We start from the raw sequence: 11,636 nt of genomic DNA, 5'->3' as shown, positions 1-11,636 counted from the left end.
TTTCATCGCAGATTGAATGAGAAAGAAAAACAAAAAAAGGAAGCACGAAGCGAGGAAAAATACACAAGAGAAGTACTCAGAGTTTTAGAAATATACAGCGCTATGAAAAGAGTAATATAGCTGCTAAGTTAGGACGTATGAAGGTAAGCTAATGGTAGCTAATATCCGTGTTCTGTGACAATGTTGTCACGGCTGTTAGCTATTGCTAGCAGGTATTTAAATGTTAATGTGTCGGATAGTCGTAGTCGCCCGAACACTTTTTGTATGTCATTGTTTTGACAAATAAACATACTTTTTGCAGTACTGACTTATTTCTTATTTCCATTCTTACTTCTGTTTAAGAGTATCTAGAGAAATCCAGGAAAAAGATACGCTGATAAATAATAATTTCCCAGTGGGATAACAGGTGAAAGAATGTTAAAATGTGTATTTAAAAACACGACTGAAGGGCTCCAAGAACAACCTAAGTAAACACAATGCAAAACAGAAGCTTGTAAAAACATGGAGTTAGCATTGATGCTAACTAGACTATAGTGTCTGCCCACAATATAGATGGATGGATGGATGGGTGGATGGTTAGAAGGATGGATGAATGGATGGATGGATGGATGGATGGATGGATGGATGGATGGATGGATGGATGGATGGATGGATGGATGGGTGGATGGATGGATGGATGGATGGATGGATGGATGGATGGATGGATGGATGGATGGATGGATGGATGGATGGATGGATGGATGGATGGATGGATGGATGGATGGATGGATGGATGGATGGATGGATGGATGGATGGATGGTTAGACGGATGGATGGATGGATGGATGGATGGATGGATGGATGGATGGATGGATGGATGGATGGATGGATGGATGGATGGATGGATGGATGGATGGATGGATGGATGGTTAGATGGATGGATGGATGGATGGATGGATGGATGGATGGATGGATGGATGGATGGTTAGACGGATGGATGGATGGATGGATGGATGGATGGTTAGAAGGATGGATGGATGGATGGATAGATGGATGGATGGATGGATGGATGGATGGTTAGATGGATGGATGGATGGATGGATGGATGGATGGATGGATGGATGGATGGATGGATGGATGGATGGATGGATGGATGGATGGATGGATGGATGGATGGATGGATGGATGGATGGTTAGACGGATGGATGGATGGATGGATGGATGGATGGATGGATGGATGGATGGATGGATGGATGGATGGATGGATGGATGGATGGATGGATGGATGGATGGATGGTTAGATGGATGGATGGATGGATGGATGGATGGATGGATGGATGGTTAGACGGATGGATGGATGGATGGATGGATGGATGGATGGTTAGAAGGATGGATGGATGGATAGATGGTTAGAAGGATGGATGGATGGATGGATGGATGGATGGATGGATGGATGGATGGATGGATGGATGGATGGATGGATGGATGGATGGATGGATGGATGGATGGATGGATGGATGGATGGATGGATGGATGGATGGATGGATGGATGATGGATGGATGGATGGATGGATGGTTAGACGGATGGATGGGTGGATGGATGGTTAGAAGGATGGATGGATGGATGGATGGATGGATGGATGGATGGATGGATGGATGGATGGATGGATGGATGGATGGATGGATGGATGGATGGATGGATGGATGGATGGATGGATGGATGGTTAGACGGATGGATGGATGGATGGATGGATGGATGGATGGATGGTTAGAAGGATGGATGGATGGATAGATGGTTAGAAGGATGGATGGATGGATGGATGGATGGATGGATGGATGGATGGATGGATGGATGGATGGATGGATGGATGGATGGATGGATGGATGGATGGATGGATGGATGGATGGATGGATGGATGGATGGATGGTTAGACGGATGGATGGGTGGATGGATGGTTAGAAGGATGGATAGATGGTTAGAAGGATGGATGGATGGATGGATGGATGGATGGATGGATGGATGGATGGATGGATGGATGGATGGATGGATGGATGGATGGATGGATGGATGGATGGATGGATGGATGGATGGATGGATGGATGGATGGATGGATGGATGGATGGATGGTTAGAAGGATGGATGGATGGATAGATAGTTAGAAGGATGGATGGATGGATGGATGGATGGATGGATGGATGGATGGATGGATGGATGGATGGATGGATGGATGGATGGATGGATGGATGGATGGTTAGAAGGATGGATGGATGGATGGATGGATGGATGGATGGATGGATGGATGGATGGATGGATGGATGGATGGATGGATGGATGGATGGATGGATGGATGGATGGATGGATGGATGGATGGATGGATGGATGGTTAGAAGGATGGATGGATGGATGGATGGATGGATGGATGGATGGATGGATGGATGGATGGATGGATGGATGGATGGATGGATGGATGGATGGATGGATGGATGGATGGATGGATGGATGGATGGATGGATGGATGGATGGATGGATGGATGGATGGATGGATGGATGGATGGTAAGAAGGATGGATGTGCTCATCTTCAAAACTGTGTGTCTTCAAGGTAATCCAACTCCATTACTTCATCCTGGAGGGTCATTTTGACCCCTATTGCATGTCTTGAAAAACTGGCTCCCGATACTAGATCGAGCACGGATGGATGTGTAATGCTGGATGGGGGTCTCGTGATACACCTATTTATTTTATTTTTTTGGGGTGGGGGGGCCTCTTGTTTGCTTCACACTCTTCTCATCCAACTGTCATGGCACATCGGGTTCAAACCAGGAGTGGGCGCTCCAGGGCTCTTCTGTCACATGTCAACCTTGGAAGCTCGGCTCCGCTTAGACAGCTGAAATATATCACTCCTGATCTCACAGTCTCTCGGCCGGACGTTTTGAGCCGAGTCAGCAACGTGTCGCTGTCACCTGTTCAGCCGAATCCACAGCCAGAAATGTCAATAACGGTGCAAACCATTTTCCTGAAAGATGGAATTGCAGAAAAATCCATGGACACAAATGGAGGCTCAACTGTAAACACAGGCTTGCATAAGACTCGTGTCAATCATAATCACTGTCCTGCTGACTCAGCAGATAACCATGGATTTGATCATTTGATTTGATGGATATTTGTTTCTTGTCACACAGCAGTTTCAGTGACGTGCGGTGAGGTTGATGGTTGGTGAGGCACTGACTCCTTTAGTGTCGGATTTATATGAACCCAAAAGGGAAACTTGTTCAATTGACTTGACTGGTTATTTCATATCTCATCAGCTTTCTTAACACACATATGAAGTTTAAAAAATATATGATTTAATTAATAATTTCTCAACAAGTCGATATTGAATTGTTGTGATGTGTGCGGCCCTTCGACTGTATTCATGCGGCCCCTTAAGAGGTCAGAGTAGAACATAAACATTCTTTCCGACAGATTACAATTTAATATTGCGTTTATTATTGTATTAACTGTAAAAAAAAAAAAAAAAAGTTTCTGATTTTTTTGACATCATATTTAGAGGAAAATGTTATTTTTCTATCAGTTTCTTCTACATGAAAGGTTAATAAAAGTGTTTTGACAAAGCCAGGTTTATTTTATGCTGAAATCTCTGTTTTTTAAAGTTTTTCTGCCATATTTTAGCTCTTCGCTCCTCTCCTTTGGATCGACGGCCCCTCACAACAGTATATGATGTGGCCCCAGAGGATATTGAATTGCCCAGACCTGCTCTAGATCTATGGCAGTCATCGAATGTGGATAAATATTAACTTATAGCTTCATAAAACTTTCATCTTTGACAAAGATTTTATTGAGTTTTAATGATCAACATGTTTAAATTTCTATATTCAAATAATATTTAATGATCTAAAACCTTTAAATTGGCTGAAAATCTAAATTTGTTTCAAACAATCAATAGATATAGAAAAAGATGAAAGAAAATAATTTTAAAAGGATTAGCAAACATGGATTTAAACAGTAACGACTGCGACCGTGATAGAAAAGGATTACAAGGAAGACGCAGCTGATTCAATGCTCTTAATTTGAAAGCCCAGCGTTTATTTCCTCCTATTAAATGGCGTTTGGGGAAATAAGGATAAAGTTTAGCGAGAACTCTCCAGGTTTAACTTTGGCTCAGGAGTGAAAAATGTGAAAGGTTTGTTTTTTATAATTCTAATTCCATTAATTAAAGAATAAATGTTCTTTTTTTTAAATTGAATCCATTACATTTGGTATAAAAGTTTTATAAAGGGACTATCAAGACAATACCAAAGATAACTGAGCTAGTTTATCTTACTTTAAGCCAATCATTCGCAGAATCAATGCACTTGATATAAGAAAATAAAGGATTATTTAAAAAAAAGTATAAACAAATTCAACATGTCAATACAAGAATTACAATAACAAATAATAAATACAAATATTTCATTATTTTGGTGGATTTTCTCTCGCATTATTCCCTTTACATTCACAATAAATTGATATATATAATAAATAAAATAAAAAGTAATTAATTCTTTACCAATTTACTCACCAATTGCAGAAATAGATTGTTTATCTCTGTATTGATTCTTTCATATACAGGTCATGAATGTCCCTATGACGCAAGTTGCAGTTGAGGCACAATGACTCAAGCTACTTGACCGTACAGGAAGTGATACAAATCTTTGTTCATGACAACAGAGTGATACAGAACATTATTGTGTTTCTAAACTAGCCTTTTGCCAGCTACGAAAATGGTTATTCAAGTGTTCAGAGGACGTACGAGCTTGAAATACGACTCCCTGCTGCATTTTTTCCACCGAAGAGCATCTCATTTCCAGTTATCTATGGTTCAAATAAGAGTCATGGCCATCATAATAATGTCTGGATCATCATAAAAACCGTAAACATCTGATCTCCACTCCTGGAAAACCTGGCGTCTGAGTCACCGTGGCCAAATAAGGACTGGAGCTCGCCGCCTCACGTGCACGCACGAAAGAGATTGAGTAAGTAAACCAACTAAAAATAGATTTTTCCACACATAAATATTCCCTCACATCTGCATACCTGAGACCTTTACTCCGCAATCTGACCTCCTGACTGCTTCCTGCCGACCTTTCCACGAGAGGCCAGAGGAGGAGGAACGTTTCACTACTTTTCCCCGCAGGAGTCTGGACCAGCGTCTCAAGGTCGAGAGGAGTGGAGGCGATAAATTCAATTGTTGATATGAATTTACAAACAAGGCGGTCTCATAAGGAGGTGCATTCTGGGAAGGCCACACAGCCCGGTGATGAATAGCCAAATGTGAAGATCATAAATCTTCAGAGAAACCTTATAAAAAAGTGGGAGACTTGCTGTTCTTCTTCAGAAACAAACTGTTATTACACTTTGTTTCTGTCTGAAGATGACGTTCTGTCGCTGCAGGAGAGAAAGAACAACACAAGGGATACCTCAAACACGTTTGTTTCAGGCCTCCAGGTCACCTTTATCCAGATATGAAACAAGGAATACCACAAACACGTTTGTTTTCAGGCCTCCGGGTCGCCTTGACCCAGATATAAAACAAGGGATACCTTAAACACATTTGTTTAAAGGCCTCCGGGTCACCTTGACCCAGATATGAAACAAGCGATACCTCAAACACATTTGTTTACAGGCCCCCGGGTCACCTTTACCCAGATATGGAACAAGGAATACCATAGACACATTTGCTTTTTGGGCCTACCAGTCACCATGACCCAGATATAAAACAAGGGATACCTTAAACACATTTGTTTACAGGCCTCCGGGTCACCTTGACCCAGATATAAAACAAGGGATACCTTTTTAATCTCTCAGAAAAGAGTGATGGAAAGAAAAACAAAGAGAGGTCGCAGACCTCCTCCAAGCAACTTATTGTTATCTTGAAAAAAACAACAAGTGGGTGAAGCGACTATATGACAAAACCTGTTTAAAAATCAACATGGGGGGGAAAAAAGTATAATACTTAGAAGAAAATAAAAGTATGAAGGAGAAACTTAAAGAGGATCAAAGTCCCAGAATATTTGAGAAAAGCAGGAATAAACAATAAACAACAACAACGTGGTCGTCTCCAGCAGAAGCGAAGAGGGTCTGACACCAGTGAGATTAAATAGCAGCTGCAGGGGCGAAGATCGTAGGCTGGTTCCAGCTGGGCGTCATTAGGCTGTCAAGGGAACGACCAAGAGGAGGAACATGGAAGGAAAACGACAAAATAAAAGCACATGCAACGGTTTCCACCAAACAATTATCGTCAAATTCTTTTAGCTTTATATCACCAGTGGGATGTGGGGAAGAAGATCGCCGTCTTAAGGGTCGTTCCAATCCTCAGAACAGGTGAAGTGAACTTTGAAGGCAGAGGGGTCGATGTGAACATTGATGCCCCCCCTTCAGGGATGTATATGACCCACAATGCGTTGCAATGGTGCTTGAAAAACACATCCATGTATTGGCAGCGATGAACCACAGTTGTCTGCTGTCGGTTTTCTAGTGATGAAGCTTAATTTAAAACAGTGTCATGTTGTTTAGAGGTCAGTAGGTGGCGCCATCACTTTAAAAATTATTTAATTAGAACAGTTGTTCAAAACAAAGGAAATTAAAGCAGAGACCGCCATCTAGTGGACACTGAAAATACTGACACTGCCTCATGAAGCTTCATCAGAACATAACTACTGTTTCCCACCAGAGAAGAAGGAAAATATGCTTTATTTATTATTTATTTTTATAATTTATTCGAATTACTATTGGTTTTATTTTGAATAAAATGAATTAAAAGGATGAAGCGTGGATCTGTGCTAATGATGCAAACCAGGCTTCCTGCTGTTGCTGTGAAATGTACATTCAACGCTATAATAATCCATGATTCCACTTTACTATAAATCACTTAAAATAACGTCTGTAGACCTTTTTTTCTGTAGTGACGCCTTATGACCAGTAGATGTCATTAAACTGAAGAATCTATTCAATATAGTTTGTCATCCTGTCCATCTGTATATGTATTTAATTGAATTTAGGGACACAATAGAAGAAACTCTAAATAATTCAATATGGCATGTTGTCTCTTTATTTATCTTATATATTTTCATTATTTGTACTTAATTTGGTTTACATGTGTGTTTTAATATTGCTTGTTATTTAAATATTTCTGTGTTTTATTTGCTTTATATATGTTTTTATATTGTTATTATTTAAATAATTCTGTGGTTTATTTGCTTTATATATGTTTCTATATTGTTATTATTTAAATAATTCTGTGGTTTATTTGCTTTATATATGTTTTTATATTGTTATTATTTAAATAATTCTGTGTTTTATTTGCTTTATATATGTCTTTATATTGTTATTATTTAAATAATTCTGTGGTTTATTTGCTTTATAATTATATATTTTTATATTGTAATTATTTTTAATTAATCTTTGGTTTATTTGTTTTATAAACATATGTTTTTATATTGTTATTATTTAAATAATTATGTGGTTTATTTGCTTTATAAATATATATTTTTATATTGTTATTATTTCAATCATTCTGTGGTTTATTTGTTTTATAAACATATGTTTTTATATTGTTATTATTTAAATAATTATGTGGTTTATTTGGTTTATAAATATATGTTTTTATATTGTTATTATTTAAATTATTATGTGGTTTATTTGTTTTATAAATATATGTTTTTATAGTTTTATTATTTCAATCATTCTCTGGTTTATTAATATATGTTTTTATATTGTTATTATTTCAATCATTCTCTGGTTTATTAATATATGTTTTTATATTGTTATTATTTCAATCATTCTCTGGTTTATTAATATATGTTTTTATATTGTTATTATTTCAATCATTCTAACTTAAACTAATGAGAAATTGAAGTGAAAAAATGCTTCGACAAGCAGGAATAAAAAAGATGGATTTATTGTTTTAAAGAACATTTAACAGATGAAGTAGAAAAGGCTGTTTTGAAACTGGAACAATAATTAAAACATAAAAAAGGTAAAATTGGAGACAAGTCATGTCTTATATATATTATAAAAGAAAAAACAAGGGTAAAAAAAACAACCAAAAGGTTGCGAAAAATAACTTAAATATAAGATTTTAAAAAAAGGTTCTGAATAAACGCTTTCATAAGGAAAATAAAGACGCCGCACGGGTCGCAAGAGGTCGACCTTGGGAGCGACCTACGGGGGGTCCTGAAGGTCAAACTGTCACCTTGACTCAGTCCAATGGTTTCGGTGTGAACTTAGTTTGACCATGAGAGCTCCAGAGCTGATATGGGATGGCGAGCGGAGATGAAGGGGCGACGATGATGTGAGCGACTGTGACAGGGATGTGAGGACGGAGGGGGGACACTGGGGGCGCAGAGGGTCGCACACACTGCCTGACAAAAGGACTAAAAATAGCCGCGACTATAAATAACAGTAAATCACAGCCGGAGCGATGTGGGTGCGTGACGCAGCATCATCTCAGCAGCAGGTGACACGACGTTCTCAGGACCAGCAGCAACATATTGGTTATTGATCGCTTTGATTGATTAATGGATTAATCGTTTTACAGTAATAAAGTTGATCAAGTCCAGTTTATTCATCCAACATTTGATCCAACCTCCATTCATTTGTTGGTCCATTATTTTACTAATGACATCCAGTGCATCCTTTCTTCAAACATTAGTCAAAGGTTCTATCCATCATTTTCTATAGGTACATCCATCCGTCCACACACTTTCATCATTTGTTCTTTCCTAATCCACCTTGTTTTCTTTCTGTCCGTCCTATCCTTCATCTATCGATGTATCAATCTATCCATCTATTCCACCATTCATCCACCCACCCATTAATTCAACCATCCACCCATCCATGTAACTTGCCGGTCATCCATCCATCCATCTTTTTCAACATTCATCCATCCACCTTGTCATTCAACTATTATTAACCAATTTCTCTTTCCATCAATTCTACGACTCCTCCATCCATCATCCTTGCCATTGGAAAATTTCAACCATTTTTTCCATCCATCTAATCCAGCATCCATCCATCCATTCCACCGTCCATCCATCCACCTTGCTATTCATCAATCTACCTTGCCATCCATCCATTTCACTATTCATCCATCTATCTAACTTTCCATCCATCTATTTCACTATTCATCCTTGTATTTACCTTGCCATCCATCCATCTATTTTTATATTTATCCATCTATCTACCTTGTCATCCATCCATCTATTTGAATATTTATCCATCTATCTACCTTGCCATCCATCCATTTCACTATTCATCCTTTTATCTACCTTGCCATCCATCCATCTACTTGAATATTCATCCATCTATCTACTTGAATATTCATCCATCTATCTACCTTGCCATCCATCCATCTATTTTACTATTCATCCATCCACCTTGTCACTATCCATTATCCTTTTCACCATCCGTCCATCCAGCTAATCTATCATTTATCCATCCATCCAATCCAATATTCGTCTATCTATCCCACCATTCATTCCATCATTTATACATCCACCTTGTCATTCATCCATCATACATTTATTAAACCATTAACCCATCTATCTAACTTTCCATCCATTTATTCTACCATTCAACCATTTATCGTTCATCTATTCCACCATTCACACATTCATCCTCCTCGCCAATTTGCCATCATTCCATAAATGCATCCATCCAACCTTCTATTTTAACACGTGTCAATCAATCCATCCAACCTTCTATTTTAACACGTGTCTATCCATCCATCCAACCTTCTATTTTAACACGTGTCTATCCATCTATCCAACCTTCTATTTTAACACGTGTCTATCAATCCATCCAACCTTCTATTTAAACACGTGTCTATCCATCCATCCAACCTTCTATTTAAACACGTGTCTATACATCCATCCAACCTTCTATTTAAACACGTGTCTATCCATCCATCCAACCTTCTATTTAAACATGTGTCTATCAATCCATCCAACCTTCTATTTTAACACGTGTCTATCCATCCATCCAACCTTCTATTTAAACATGTGTCTATCCATCCATCCAACCTTCTATTTAAACTCGTGTCTATCCATCCATCCAACCTTCTATTTAAACACGTGTCTATCCATCCATCCCACCTTCTATTTAAACACGTGTCTATCCATCCATCCAACCTTCTATTTAAACACGTGTCTATCCATCCATCCAACCTTCTATTTTAACACGTGTCTATCCATCCATCCAACCTTCTATTTAAACACGTGTCTATCCATCCATCCAACCTTCTATTTAAAAACGTGTCTATCCATCCATCCAACCTTCTATTTAAACACGTGTCTATCCATCCATCCAACCTTCTATTTTAACACGTGTCTATCAATCCATCCAACCTTCTATTTAAACACGTGTCTATCCATCCATCCCACCTTCTATTTAAACACGTGTCTATCCATCCATCCAACCTTCTATTTAAACACGTGTCTATCCATCCATCCAACCTTCTATTTTAACACGTGTCTATCCATCCATCCAACCTTCTATTTAAACACGTGTCTATCCATCCATCCAACCTTCTATTTAAACACGTGTCTATCCATCCATCCAACCTTCTATTTAAACACGTGTCTATCCATCCATCCAACCTTCTATTTAAACACGTGTCTATCCATCCATCCAACCTTCTATTTAAACACGTGTCTATCCATCCATCCCACCTTCTATTTTAACACGTGTCTATCCATCCATCCAACCTTCTATTTAAACGTGTGTCTATCCATCCATCCAACCTTCTATTTAAACACGTGTCTATCCATCCATCCAACCTTCTATTTAAACACGTGTCTATCCATCCATCCCACCTTCTATTTAAACACGTGTCTATCCATCCATCCAACCTTCTATTTAAACACGTGTCTATCCATCCATCCCACCTTCTATTTTAACACGTGTCTATCCATCCATCCAACCTTCTATTTAAACATGTGTCTATCCATCCATCCAACCTTCTATTTAAACACGTGTCTATCCATCCATCCAACCTTCTATTCAAACATGTGTCTATCCATCCATCCAACCTTCTATTTAAACACGTGTCTATCCATCCATCCCACCTTCTATTTTAACACGTGTCTATCCATCCATCCAACCTTCTATTTAAACATGTGTCTATCCATCCATCCAACCTTCTATTTAAACACGTGTCTATCCATCCATCCAACCTTCTATTTAAACACGTGTCTATCCATCCATCCAACCTTCTATTTAAACACGTGTCTATCCATCCATCCAATGTCACTCTCACAGCTGTTGAGCAGTTAAACAAACGTCTGGTGATCAAAGGGAGTCAAGTTCTGATCTCTGATGGGATGAGTCGTCCATACGTGCGCTTACATAAGACCAGGGGTCGGGGGTCAGCGGAGTGTGAAATCGGACCAAGCGAGCATCGCTGAGACGCCGTCATGAATTATTCTCTCAAGGACTTGCTGAGCATCTGAGAACCAGAGTCGATCACGTGACCCATTCATCACGACATACATTATGCCGGGTCATCACGGTCCGTCACGGCTGAAGCAATCAGCCGATCGGAGAGTTATCAACGTTATTGATCTTCAGCAAACACTCGAGCCGAGCTGCCGCTCACTCACTCACCGCCAAGTTGTCCTG

The sequence above is a fragment of the Callionymus lyra genome, chromosome 13, assembly GCF_982586985.1.
Source record: "Callionymus lyra chromosome 13, fCalLyr1.hap1.1, whole genome shotgun sequence".
Classification (NCBI taxonomy): domain Eukaryota; kingdom Metazoa; phylum Chordata; class Actinopteri; order Syngnathiformes; family Callionymidae; genus Callionymus; species Callionymus lyra.
The sequence above is the reverse complement of the archived record's forward strand: the minus strand, read 5'-3'. Positions refer to the sequence as shown.